Genomic DNA, 14223 nt, shown 5'->3' with positions numbered 1-14223 from the left:
GAAAGCTTAGAGGAAAACAGGTAGAGGTTTGAAACACAGGCCCAAAATGCTTTGAATGTGATGACAATGAAGTGAGAAATGTGCTAAAAATGCTTTTAATTCCCTCTAGAGGTTCAGGGTGGGTGATATCTAGTTTATATTAGTTCAGAATCACTTTAGCAATGCTCTTTGTGTAACCAGCAGGTTAAAACGAATTTTAGCAAAGGAAAGCAAGAAGCTGCTGATTTTTACACGTGGCTGAAATTGTGCAAAATGTCAAATCGCGGCAAATTTACTCGCACACAAACGGTTCCGGAGAAACGGACGATTTTGTGAAAGTAGTTTTTCAGATTTGAAATTTCAAAGCTCAGAATGACAGATGAGAGTTTTCAGTTTTAAAGATGACAGAATGACACAATTCTAGGAGGCAGTTCTAATAGGCTAAAATAGTTTGGATTAGATTATTTTAAACTAAGAGATTGGTTTTGGCACAGTGAGTACTCACACTATATTTTTGAAATAAGCCGTCAAGGTATGGTCAGGTTGGAAGGGACTTCTGGCGGTTCTGAACAGCGGTCTGGTCTCTGGTTCTGCTCTCAGCACTGCACAGGTCTGGTCTCTCTGGATCTCTGGTCTCCCTGGATCTCTGGTCTCTCTGGATCTCTGGTCTCTGGAGGTTGATGGATTTGAAGTCTGGAGTCTCCCGGCAAAGCGTCCCGCAAGAAAGTGGAAAGTGCATCCCCTACCTGGGTTTCAGTGGCCCTTTTTATGTGTTTTGAAAATGGGTCTGTGCCTGGGCCTAGCTAAGCCTGCCCCTCTCACTTATCATTGGCCAAGCTTTCCTCTCTCCCTTGATTGGGGGGAAGAAATGGAGCGTCAGAGTGATGCTGTAGGTTTTATGGTCAGAGGAACCTCCCCTTGTCAAATTGCACACACATCTATTTCTGATCCAAATACATATTTATCTATGTACCATTTTTCTAATGTTATAGGTCCAGTTAACATATTTTCTGTAGCACCAAACCATCCGATCACTGTCTTTGTACGATGTCGTGTCCACTGATGACAGAATTCTCCCCTTTTCATCCAGATAACGACCTCTAAACCTTTCCAGATTTTACACAAATGTGCACCAGGGATATGGGTTTCAGATGATAAAGTGTCAGATTTTTAACATGCAGACATTTGGAGTAACACCCTTTTTTCCGCTACTATCCCCAAGAACATCCCACAGGGTCCTGACACCTTTTAAAATGTGCACGGAAAAATCACAAGAATAATGGTATTAATTATACAATTTTGACCAGTCCGCACTATGAGATATCTATCTTTTTAAAATTATGCCCTGGTCAAAAAGGGGTGTGGCTTCCCACATCACAGGGTGGAATAACTGGTTTATCCACTTCCCCCAAGCTCAGCTGCTAGCAGAGGCACTGCCCCTCCCAGTTTCTCCCAAGAGGAAGCCATCTAATCAGAGAGGTGTCATCTCCTTTTGGTGGGGAAGCAGGAGGCAGCCAGGCCTGGGAATGCAGTTTGATCAAGTTTCAACTCCTGTCGGGGGTTGTTGTCAGGCAGAATTCAGCTAAATGTCACTTTAGTTCCCAGTTTTCTACATTCAAATCCAACTTACATGCAGCTATTTTTTATATATACATTAAATAATTACTTCCTTCAAGTCATTTCAGAATATAGTTTTACATTGTATCCACCTCTTAGCAAGTCTTTCCTTGGCCTGGTTTCGGTTCATTTGTTCAGTTTTACACAAAAGTCTGGTGGTTTTAAAACGCCGGCTTTCTGATAGTGGTGAGCACCGGTACTGCATCCATTTTTGACATTAAGAAAATGAATTCCCCACAGTTCTGAGTTGCTTTTGGCAATCAGCATTGCCATTCCCAATGGTTTCAGGCTACTGTGTGTGTAGCCCAATGGTGGTTTTAGGCATTGTCCTCCTGTGCTCACAACATAGGCAAAAATGGGTGGCAGCCTATTCTTCATGTTTTCCCTGTGCACTCTCTGGGGAGTTCTGGCCATCATGATGTTTTCAATGCCAGTAACGCACAGTTTTATGGTAGGGCTTGGATGCATGGGTAAAAACATCCCACAGTTGGATTGTTGGCGGTAGGATATATATTGCACGTAGATGGATTGTTGGGGGTAGGAAATGTCTTACTCCTAACTAACCGTACCAAAAATTCACTATTCTGCATACACACCCTCAAACTCTGAACTTTACACAACCACACCTCTACTGCACCACAAACCGTACGCGCTTCACATCACCCAACACAAAACCATACCATACACTGTCGTACCTTAACACCTCATGACGGCTACCAACCAAAAATGCACTTATGCTCAGTGACCGGTTTCTCCAAACTGTAGCTGTCAACAGCACATGCAGTTTTCTCTTGCTCTTCTCCCCCTCCCACTCACATACCAGCAACCCTCCTTTCATTGCAGATCCGCCAGAGCGCCAGGAGACCGCGCAAGTGGCAAGAGTGTTCGGTACAAGACCCATTAACATTAACATTAAGTAAGGCTACTGAGAGACCTTTGCTTTTTTAGGAATCGTTACATTTCTCTGACGGTGCTAGTTTCCTTTAATGTGTGTGTGTAGCCACGCCGCCAGCCCCACCACAAACGTGTGTATTATAATAGCCCAATGTACTCCTTGAATTTGCCAACAATAAAAATAGCCACTTTCCTCTCAAGCAATATGTGTGGGCCCCAGGATCGACATGGGCGGGCACAGCACTAATTGAAAACTCAGACCTGTGGCAACTTTTACTAGCTCAGAGTGAGGCTGCGTGCCACAAACAGACTGCAATCTCATGTTTTGGCACTGAAGCTCCTAGCGCTGGAGAAAGGAATGTGCGAACAGCGTGTGTTCCTGGTTTCTCCTAATTTACATCCAAGCAGTCTAAGACCCTACTTGCTTATGACGTGCACATATGGCCGCCCAACCTGGCCTGCTCTGAGTGACAGTCGGAAATCCATGGAAATAAAAAGAGGACTGATTGCATGGTTCCTTCCGCCGATGGTGGGGATCATGATTTACGTTTTTTAGGAATTGGTGACTAAATTCATGAATGAATGGTGGAGTTGCTCATAATATTCATTAGCTGTACCCAGCATAGCATACCCATCACTCTCTTTCTCTCTCTCTGTCTCTCTTTCAGCGCTCTTAGGGGTTGTTTCCCAAAAAGTGATGAAGGTAAAAAAAGTGCACGGGATGTGTTTATTTTTCTTGCACCACTTTAATAAATGGAGACTACAGTATTAAGGTTCTATAGTGCTATGAGAGGGACCGCATAGGCATAACAGCAGAGGGGTGCAAGGACAGATCTTTGGGGGAACTCCTTCAAAGTAAGTTGCTTCTGTGTATGCGGTTGGCATATAGTCACAATTATCTCCCTATTTTGCTGATGCTACTAAACCCAGCCTAGTGTATGTCATTCAGGCCCATTTCATTCTTGATGATTTGGGGATATCTCGAAAGATCGCATTAATGGTACATTTGATTACGATAAAGGGTTTAGGAGCATGAAGGAGTGTGGCACTGCAGAGGCGTCGCTAGGGGATTCTGGGGGGGCGGCTATAGCCCCGGGTCTTTTGGTTGTAGCCCCGGGTAGAAGCTCAGGGGCTACAACCAAAAGCCTAGCTAGCCCAGAGTCCTGACAGTCCCGACATTAGCGTAGCCCCGGATCTTTTCCAGACCTAGCAACACCCCTGTGTGGCGGGGAAGGACGGAGTGTATGTGGAGGCTAAGTAAATTCTGAGCTTTTGAAGAGTGTTCATGCGCTACGGGTGAATTTGTCCGAAGATAGTAAGTGCTATGGGACAGGGGAGTGAGGTACAATGGAAGTGAGTCAAGACGCGTGAGGGGGTAAGAACATGTAGAGGCAGTCGAGAGTATGAGTAGGAAGTGTGACTGAGCCGTTGAGTGTGACTGAGCCGTTGAGTGTGACTGAGCCATTGAGTGTGGCTGAGACGGTGAGAGAGTGAATTAGGGAAAGGACGGATCTGCTGAGTTGAAAGATTGTTCTGAACACAGCAAGACGGTATCCACTGATACATTTGCCCGGGAAAAGGCTGCCGGGGGGGGGCAGTATTTCCCCAAATGTGCACTCCCACAACGATCAAGCACTTTCCCGCAATATTCTAGGGCTGGGAGTTTTGATAGAACATTTTATCATTCCTAGACTATGCGGGGGAAGTCTTTTTGGGGTGCAGGGAAAAATCTTGCCTACCTGGCGACTTTTTCCCAGGGGACATTTTCATTCACAATCCGGTCAGACAGTGAAGAGATACTGGAAAGCTCCCGGTCCCGTGTGGTTTCAGCTTTGAGGGAGGAAGGCTGCGCGCGGTGGCCGTCGCGTGCCGGAGGGGGCAGTGTGCTCCCTTTAAAGGGGCCGCGTCCATTTGTTGTTTGTAGGCGGTTGGGCTTACACGCCGCCAGGGGGCAGTGTGACACGGGCGCATATCGGCCCCTGTTAGTTGGGCCTCTGGTTTTCGGGGGGGGGGTTTCTGTGGCTGGTGCCACCTTATTGCCAGGTCTGGGGGTTAGGTGGTTGGCCTGTAATTTTAGGGGGTAAGTATAGGAAAATATAAAAAAAAAAAAAAATTGTTTATTAATTAATAATAATTTGGAGCATTCTATTGGGGAATTCATATTAACGTTGGGTGTGGCGAAGGGCTGATTTACTAGGTTCAAGGCTAGCTGTTCAATTGGGTATAGGTCCACGGGTAATTTTGGCTCGGGGGCTTAGGTTAGCTAGGAAAATTTTTTCAAGTGGCTACATATATTGTAGTGCACAACCAGATTAGTAGTGCAGTATGGTGGGCCAGGGAGCCAGCAAGAAGGGTCTGGTGGATGCTAAGGCTCTGAGGGAGGCCTTGGAAATAATTAGTAGGGCATCTAGGGCCCAGTTGGAGGGGGCAGGGGGAAGGTCACTGGTGGAGAGGTCACGGGGGAGGAGGAGACAAGTGGTGGTAGGCCGCAGCGTAGAGCAGCGGCAGATGGGGCTCTCGCGGCAGTGGTGGCTTGCACCCCATCGGCGGGGAGAGGGGAGGTGTGGGAAACCAGGGGCAGGAAGTTGAGGAAGGAGTTAGATAGGAGGGTGTCAGAGGGAGAAATGATTTCGGGTGGGCAGCCAGGGAGGGAGGGAGCGAGTATTAGTTCTAGGGTAGGTAGGAACTCTCAGATGGAGGTGGCTCAAAGGAATCAGAGTGGAGCCAGTGAAGGGGCGCAGAGGGGGGTGACAGGGCAAAGGGGAGAAGGGGGTAAATACATGCAGAAGAGTGCAGGGGGGAGGAGGAGGGAGAGGTCACCGTCCTTTGAGGAGGTTAGAATGGGGCGCGGAACGGCCCCCCCGGGTAGGAGGAAGGAGGGCGGAGGGCGCTGCGCAGCCCCCGCTAGTCAGGTGGAGGTAGAGGGTTTCAGTACGGTCCCTCCTCGGTCAGCGCAAGGAGAGCCTAGAGGGCGCAGCACAGCCCCTAGCAATGAGGATTCCAGGGTGGAGGATGGAACGCCTCGCCCGAGAGAAGAGGACCAGGCAGGAGTTTCCACAACCCCACCGAGAAGACGCCAAAGGAGTGGCGGGGCAGACGCCCCGGGCTCGGAAGAAGATCAGCAACTCAACTCGGGCATGAGCTCGCATCCGCAATGGTATTTAAGGGGTGATGAAGTGGGATGGGAGGAATATGTGGGGCAATGGGAAGTGGAAGATTATGGGGCGGAAAGGGAAAGGGGGGAGGAGAGAAGGAGCTTGAGGTGGGATATGGAAGGGGAAGTGCAGGGTGGACGGGGAGGAAGGGGTCAGGGAAACGATTGGCTGGGTGAGTGTGCTGACATGTTTTGTCCCCGCAGTAGGAGCCCTCTAAGAAAGGAGAAGAGGAGAATTGATGTGGACGCCAGACCACAGGCGGCAGGTGTGGAAAGAGGTGAGCGGGAAAGGGAATGGTCATCTGCATGGCAGAGAGGGGTCACAAGAAGGGGGACAGGGGATGAAGGGTCCGGACTGCAAAGTGTAAGGAAGGAAGTTGGGGTGCAGGCCATTGGAGCCGCGGGGGTTGAGAAGAGCATTTGCTCAGTGGAGGTCCAAACGGACAAGGTGGTGGAGCCATTGGTGCTCGAAGTGCAAGCCGGAAAAGATAAGGAGTGTGAAGTGAAAAGAAAGGAGAATAAATTGCCATACATGGGGATAACAAAACCATTGGGGCGCACTTGATGGCAGCGACCAGGGAGAAGATTCAGGCGGGGGAATTTGTGGAGGTCTTTAAATTGCTCCATAGGGAAGTGAGAGCAAAGGAGGGGTCTAAGGAGGAAGAGAGGGAACTGGCTTCACGCCCAAGGGTCCCGGTGACTATTGAGAATTGGACGTCAGCGTTTAGCATTTATGCCAGTGTGTACTGTGAAAAATTCCCGGAGCGTTGCGTGGCCCTGCTTAAATATATGGACGTAATTAGGAAGGCTTTCACAAGTTTTGGGGGTTTTGCCTGGGTACGCTATGATGAGGAATTCAGAGCGAGAATGGCGGAGGACAGTCAGGCGGTCTGGGGGGAGATAGGCATGGATCTTTGGCTGCAATGGATGGCTCCAACGAGGCCTGCCCCGACATTGCACACAGCAAGTGGGCTGCCTGTGCCTTACCGGCCCTTTCTTGGTCGCCCCGCCCATGAGGGGGTGGGGGGATGAGGCGGAGGACAGCCCTCGACAGCATGTTGGGCGTTCAATAAAGAAGGCTGCACGAGGTGGATGTGCAAATTTAAACACGAGTGCAGCAAGTGTGCGGGTCGGCATCCAGTTACAGATTGTTTTCAGGCAGGGGACAGTGGGGCAGGGCGAGGAGCGGGGCAAGGAGGTGGGGGGAAGGACCGCATGCCAGGTAAATTGGGGTGTGCGGGCAGTTCAGGCTCAGTTTAAAGTAAAAGGAGGGGGGGCACAAGGTTTGATGAAAGGTTTTTGGGGGTGACTTAAAGGGGGTAGGAGAAGGGTGAGGAGGAAGAAGCGTAGGTAGGGGAGGGCCGCAGGGGGATGTAACTGTGGAAATTGTTAAGGGGCGGTGGCCGTCGTTTAGAGCGCATGGACGACGGTGGCAAAGCTCTCACGCTTGCCGCACGACAAGGTGAGTAAGCTTCAGGCTGCATGGACGGAGGTGCGGGAGCACCTCTGGTGCAGCTAGGGGAAGTGATGAGCTGGGTCTGCATGGACGGGGGTGCACTAGGGCCCCTGAGCAACGAAGCAAGGTGCTGGAAGAGGAATTTATGTGGAATGGACTGCATGGACGGGGGCACAGGTTTGGCCCCTGGTGCAGCGGTGGAGAGGAGTAAGGAAGAAAAGGGGCCTGCATGGACGGGGGTGCACTAAGGCCCCTGGTGCAGGGGGAAACAGGTGGTAATGGACGCGAGGATCTTGGAAATGAGTGATAAGGAAGGGACTGCATGGACGGGGGTGCAGGTTTGGCCCCTTGTGCAGTGGCGGGAGGAACAATAAAGCAAAGGGCCTGCATGGACGGGGGTGCACGTGGGCCCCCGGTGCAGGGGGGGGGCAACGCAGGGCCAATACTAATAAGGTGATGGAAGGTGGGGGGGGCAAAGGGGGAGCAGGGGGGTAATAGTTTAGAGGAAAGAGGGGGTCTAAGTGGGTTTAGGTGTATTGTATAAAGGTTAGGGAAAGGGGCGAAATATTGGGGGACGGTAGGAGAAGACCTGAGGTGTTTCCGGAGAAGGTTAAGGAGATGGCCAGAGAGGATAGGGTACTGAGGAGGTGTTACTAGTGGTGTGGAAAGGTTAGGAGGTTGGAACTCATTCATTCAGGAGGGGTGCAGCATCTGAAAGTAGCAGGCTGGGCTATTAAGAGGAGTAGGTGAAAAGGTTGGGATGCTGGGAGTAAGGGAGATACAAAGGGTATGTCAGGGACCGGGGCAAACGGAAGGTCTTTATAGAATTTTTTCAGTAGGTAGCAAGAGTGTTGCATTTATTAGGATGTTGTTGATTTGTAAGTGATTTTGTAATTTCTTTTTCAGATGCTGCTAGGAGGTCCGGTCAGAGGTCAAAAATGTGGTTTTTGGGACATTCTAGGGTTAAGTGGGCGGGGAAAGAAGCTAAGAAAAGGGTTGTTGGCAGGCAACTGGGGTGCAACTATAAAGATGTTGTGGTAAGATGTCCGGGTTTGGGGGGCTGGGCTGGGATTAGTTGCTTCCTATGTTGGCTGGGGTGAGGGAAAGCTATGGGCCTACAGATGGGGGGGATTAGTTTTGCTGGGGAAAATGATCTGGTGAGGGATACGGGTGTGGCTCTTCTTAGGTCCTGGGCTGGGAGACTGGGTAAAAAGTTTGAGGTAGAAAAGTTTGGGGGGGGGTGGGGCAGAAAGAACTCCTCGGGGGAGGGTTTTTCTGGTGCCGGGGGCATGGCCCCTTTTGATGTGGGGGGAGGGAAGCACAATAGGGAATGACACGGGAAAGGATGGGGTGGCGCTGTTTGCACAAGCAGGTCACCCCGGGTGAACAGGTATTGAGCCTGGAGGGGCATGGCCCCTGGGAGAAAGCGGGACGCCTGGAAAAGGGGCAAAGAGACGGTAGGATCCAAGGGATCATTAGGGAGGAATTGGGTTATTTAATTATTTAATTGTTGGGGGAAAATGAAAATGAAAATGTTTAATTTATTTAATTGGTGGTTAAAATATTTCTTTAGTTTGTTAGGCCATGGAGCCAGTTAAGCGTTTGATTGTAAGCTTTGGCCTGTCACATTAAAGCGACCTTTTCCACTTTTAAATGAGTCTGGGTTTTTGTGCAGTAAGCCAAAAGCGGGGCCCCGGGGGGAACGCAAAGCGTTTCCCCCCGGGGAGTTTTTGGCGCTGCACATGGCCAGCGAGTGGCCGTGGGGCAGAGCGCCTCCTGGGGGGGTATTTAAGGGCTCAGGGAAGGTTCGGGAGGCAGGCGACGGTTAGGACTTGATGATTGTCCCGCCCTCCCACCCCTTTCATTTTCGTTTAGGGTAGTGTCTGGTTATGTAATATGGGGGGTCCATTGTTCATGGGATTATGCGGGGGGGGGGGTTTAGATGACATGGCGAGTTTATGAGTTTTGGGGTCTGTTAGGAGGGTAGGGTTTGGTAGTTTTGTGTGACAGGTCAGGGCATTGTGAAAGTGTGTGTAATATATGTTGCTGATGTGGCAGGTCAGGCTGGCTGCAGGTCATAGGAAGGGGGAGTTTGGTGTAGAGTGGAGTTTGAAGGGTGTTGAAGTGGGTCGGGGCGCCGGGGGCATGGCCCCTTTTGATGTGTGGGGAGGGAAGCACAATGGGGGAATGACACGGGAAAGGATGGGGTGGCGCTGTTTGCACAAGCAGGTCACCCCGGGTGAACAGGTATTGAGCCTGGAGGGGCATGGCCCCTGGGAGAAAGCGGGACGCCTGGAAAAGGGGCAAGGAGACGGTAGGATCCAAGGGATCATTAGGGAGGAATTGGGTTATTTAATTATTTAATTGTTGGGGGAAAATGGAAATGAAAATGTTTAATTTATTTAATTGGTGGTTAAAATATTTCTTTAGTTTGTTAGGCCATGGAGCCAGTTAAGCGTTTGATTGTAAGCTTTGGCCTGTCACATTAAAGCGACCTTTGCCACTTTTAAATGAGTCTGGGTTTTTGTGCAGTAAGCCAAAACGAGAGGTATGGTATAGCGATGTGTAGGGGAACAGAGAGGGGAAGGCGTGGGGCAGGTATATTGCATCTGAGTCATGAGTGAGTGTGCTACAGACTTGAGTGGAGAGAAAGAAATGTCACTTTAGGAGAGTGTGAGTGTGGCGGTGCGAATGATGCCTGTGGCTAGAAAGAGGACATGGGGGAGCTGGAGGGAGACAGAAGGAAAGCGGGAGTGAGATATTGGGGGAGTGGGAATAACACGTGTGGAATGTCTTTTTTTGCAGATGAGGAGGCGGGATGATTTATAAAGCCCGCCATGTGGACTGCCTCTTGGTGCTGGGCTTTATAGACTTATGAGGGGTAATTAACTCAGTCTATTTGGAAAAGAGCTGTATTTAAAGAACCCTCATGGGGAGTGGATGGTCAGACTCGGAACTGTAATGAGCGGAAATGGGGAAGGTGCGTGTTCTACTCCGAGACCACAGCCATCAATTCGTCACCCCCATTCCCCTACCTTCTCATTTATTGGGCCTGCAGTCTGATGCTGTGTGATCACGGCCCTGCTACCCTGGCCTGCAGGCTGACACCGTGTGGCCACCGTACTGTAGCCACCCCTGATCTGGGTGCCCCCAGGTCAGTATGTGTAACCTGGCTGCCCCCTGGCCACTGTCCGGCCGTGTGACCAGGACCATCCGATAAGCAACCAGGTAAGCCCAAGCAGGGTGATTCCTGCAACTCTTCCAGGCCGTGCACGGCCATGCATCCCCCAGCTGTGTGATCAGAGCAGTGTGCTGGCGTGCTGGCTGCTCCTAGCACCGATCGGGCAGGACTGTGTGCCCGCAGGTCCAGCCCACACCAACAGCACCTTCTGGGTAAGCGGGAGCCAGCCGTTCCGTTTACTCGCAAGTAGTGTATCAGTGGAAACCAACACAGCTACATATAGGAAAAGAGAGAAGGAGGGGGAGAGCGAGATAGACAGGGAGATAGAGAGAAAGGGCTAGAGATAGCGAGGAGACGAGTGAGGGGGGGACAGAGATAGAAAAAGAGAAAAGACGAGAGAGGCCAAAAGAGTGAGACGGGGAAAGAGAAATCGAAAGTGAGAAAAGTAGATCTGACGAGAGAGGAGACAAAAGGCAAGAGAGGAAAGAAAGAGAAAGAGGACAGGGGAGAGAGAAAATAAGAGAGGGGATGAGGTAGAAAGGGAAAGACAGAGAAAGGGATAGAGTAGGACAGTGAAGGAGGACTAGAAAGAGAGTGAGTGAGTGAGAGAGGGAGAGAGAGAAGACGACAGAGGCACAAGAGAGAGAAAGAAGACAAGCGAGAGAGAAGAGGACTAGTAAGAGATAGAGTGAGAAAGATAGATGAGACGAGAGAGGAGACAAAAGACAACAGAGGAAAGAAAGAGAAAGAGGACAAGCGAGAGACAGAAGACAAGAGAGGGGATGAGAGAGGTAGAGATAGATAAAGGGATAGAGTAGGACAGTGAAGGAGGATTAGAAAGTGAGTGAGTGAGTGAGTGAGAGAAGACAACAGAGGCACAAGAGACAGAAAGATGACAAGCGAGAGAGAAGAGGACTAGTAAGAGATAGAGTGAGAAAGATAGATGAGATGAGAGGGGAGACAAAAGACAACAGAGGAAAGAAAGAGAAAGAAGACAAGCGAGAGACAGAAGACAAGACAGGGGATGAGGAAGAAAGGGAGAGACAGAGAAAGGGATAGAGTAGGACAGTGAAAGAGGACTAGAATGAGAGTGAGTGAGTTAGTGAGTGAGAGAGGGGGAGAGAGAAGACACAAGAGAGAGAAAGAAGACGAGCTAGAGAAAAGAGCACTAGTGAGAAAACGAGGGGAGTAGGAGAGAGAGAGAAAGAAGACGAGGGAGAAGTCCAGAGGGAGTGAAAGCGAGGGAGAGAGATACATGGAACGAGATTGTGACTGGGAGCAGGAGGGCGAGGGGGGTTATTACATGGGAGGTGACTGTTCTTCCAGGTGCTTGGCGAGGGAACACTTCTGCAACCTGAAACATCTTATCGGCGTTATGTGACAGATAAAACCAGTGATGCAGGTGGGAAGAGGGGGTTGTGGTCGGCTCTGCCTGGCTATAGCGGATACCACTCTGATAGCGAGGGGCTCGAGTGTTGCGAGGGCCGCGGTATGGGGGGCGTCGAGTGAGGCGCCTGACAGTACTGGGGAGATAAAATGGCACGTGCTCATACACCCCTGTACGCTCTTTCTCTTTCTGGGGTGTTTACAGTGATACTGGAGGAATCGGCTGCATTCCTGGCAGCAGATCACAGGGCGCTGCAGAAGACTCAGACATCCACTGACAGACAATACAAAAGAGGGTGCACAGTTCATCATTCTAAGCAAGGAATAGTAACTATGGCGCGGGCCGTGGCCACGAGAAGAGCCGCGCGCTGCGTTCCCATGTATTGCCCGGCTTTGATCATCTCGCGCCATTATTGAAGCAATTATCCAATCACGGGCGAGTTCATACATTATACTTCAGGTTATTTCAGAGCTTAGGCCTAGACAGAGCTCTCTGACCCCTGCCATCAGATGGAGATAGCAAGCAGCCAGCATGTTCTGGGCTCTGGGCGGCATGAGATGTCTGGGCCCGTCATATTTGCATAAATACTGACATCTGTGATGTCACAGAGCATTATATCACAGAATGAGTCTTTAATAAGCCAAGGCATCATGGGAAGTTACATTAAAAGTAAATTGTAACTAAGGCGGGAGACAAATACACTGTGACGGTCAGTATATGAACCGTCACTGTTAATATTTACCTGTGTGGGAAGATCAGAAGTGAGTCCTTTTTTTTGTTTGTTGAAGTAGCAGACAGTCTAAACTGAATACCTCGTAGAGACTTCTAATTTTGGCAGATGAGACATAGGGCCTCATCACGGGTTGGGCGGTATCCTGGATACCGCCCAACTGTATTTGCGTTAATGCCCACCCGTCTGCGGTATTACTGCCGTATCACGGGTTGGACAGTAAACGTAATTCCTCATTGGACCCAATGGGGAATTTCCGGTGCAATTACCGCCGGTGGTATTACCGTACAGTCATTGCGCTGAAAATCTGCATTTTTCCGGCGTATATCGCCCCAGCTTAAGGCTCGGGGGATAAATACTGCCATGCTCATGTTTGGGTGGACCCTTAAATGCGGCGGTAATAGCATACACGCCGCATTTAAGGGCTACCGACCAACTCGTGATGAGGCCCAACGTGAGATAAAAGCATTTGCCAGGGAGCACCCACCAGGATTTGAGACCAGTCTTCCGTTCAGGCACTTGTCTTTCCAGAGGTAAGTGGTAGAAATATTGTTTGATAATAGTGTTTTTGAAACTTTGGTTTGAACACACCATCTAACTGCAAGGCAGTGTAAAATTATGGTGATATTGTTTTACTAACTTCAGCGAACTGGTGTTTTTTCAGAATTTTCATGACTGCTTTTATTTTATTTGTCAATGTATTTGCTGATATTGTCCAAACTAGCAAGATCCTTTTATTTCAGAAGCTACAGATCAGGATTACTTTGACTGTCAAAAGACCCAAACTTCAAGCAGGTTCCAAGGATGACATGTGAGGGCAGGGGTTGGGCCTGGGAAAGACAGGGCAGGTGACATATACCGCAGCATTGCCTTAAAGAGGGATATAGTCTATTTACCTGGAAGGTCTTGAGGCAATGAGAGTAAGCAAGTTCACATGTCTTCAAATGTTCATTAAATGAGCAGGGTTAAAGTCCTAAAGAATGTTGGGGCTCAATAATATAACCATAGTAGCAGAGTACATAGGGGCTGAGGGTGCAGTTGCACCCCTTGTCTTTGAACAAAGGGGGTTTAGGAGTATCATTTTGCCCCTGTGGAGATTCCAAACAGTATTTGCATGGGGTGAACAAAAATGAAAAATAAATCCGGCTTGAGCGCTCTGCTCCTCTAAATCACGGGTACGGCAGGATTTCAGGCTCCTCTCCTGCTGGGTTTAGGCTTGGTGACATGTTGGCATGCATCTTCAAACTTCTCCAGTGCTGCTCACTTTAAAATGAGAAGGAAGCTTCATTAATGTACCCCCTGACCCTTCATTGGAGCGGGTGAGCAGGCCAGAACTGTTTGGCGGGGCGCCGGAATTGCAGAGGGAAGCAGGGGATCCTGTAACCGAATGTTGCAAAGGCAACTGATCAGGTTAGGTGATTGTTGCTGAGATGTTATGTTTATATCTTCCTGTAAATCATACAGCTTTGTTCCTATTCATGCTGAAAAGTGTGCTTGAAAATGTGGTGTTTCGACCTGGGGATGGGTGCAGCACCCTCCCTTCGCTGGGGTTGGGAGGTTCTGCCTCGTAGCAAAAATCAAAAGCTGGCACTGATGAATATATGCACAGTATGTGAACATAACTTAAAGTAAAATATACACATTTGGTCCAATTAACCTTTCCCTTAGAAGAAAGTGCACAATACAAAAGAGCACTGGCCTTTCAAAAAAAACTAATCAACACTGGAAAATAACCTGAGAGGGGAGATTTTCCAATAACTATGCTGGAAAAGTATAAAAGGTGCCCACCTTTTAAACCCAACAATCTTCAGTGAAATATTCCCTG

This window comes from Ambystoma mexicanum, chromosome 4q (assembly GCF_040938575.1).
Source record: "Ambystoma mexicanum isolate Mex_15411 chromosome 4q, UKY_AmexF1_1, whole genome shotgun sequence".
In the NCBI taxonomy this organism is placed as follows: domain Eukaryota; kingdom Metazoa; phylum Chordata; class Amphibia; order Caudata; family Ambystomatidae; genus Ambystoma; species Ambystoma mexicanum.
The sequence above is the reverse complement of the archived record's forward strand: the minus strand, read 5'-3'. Positions refer to the sequence as shown.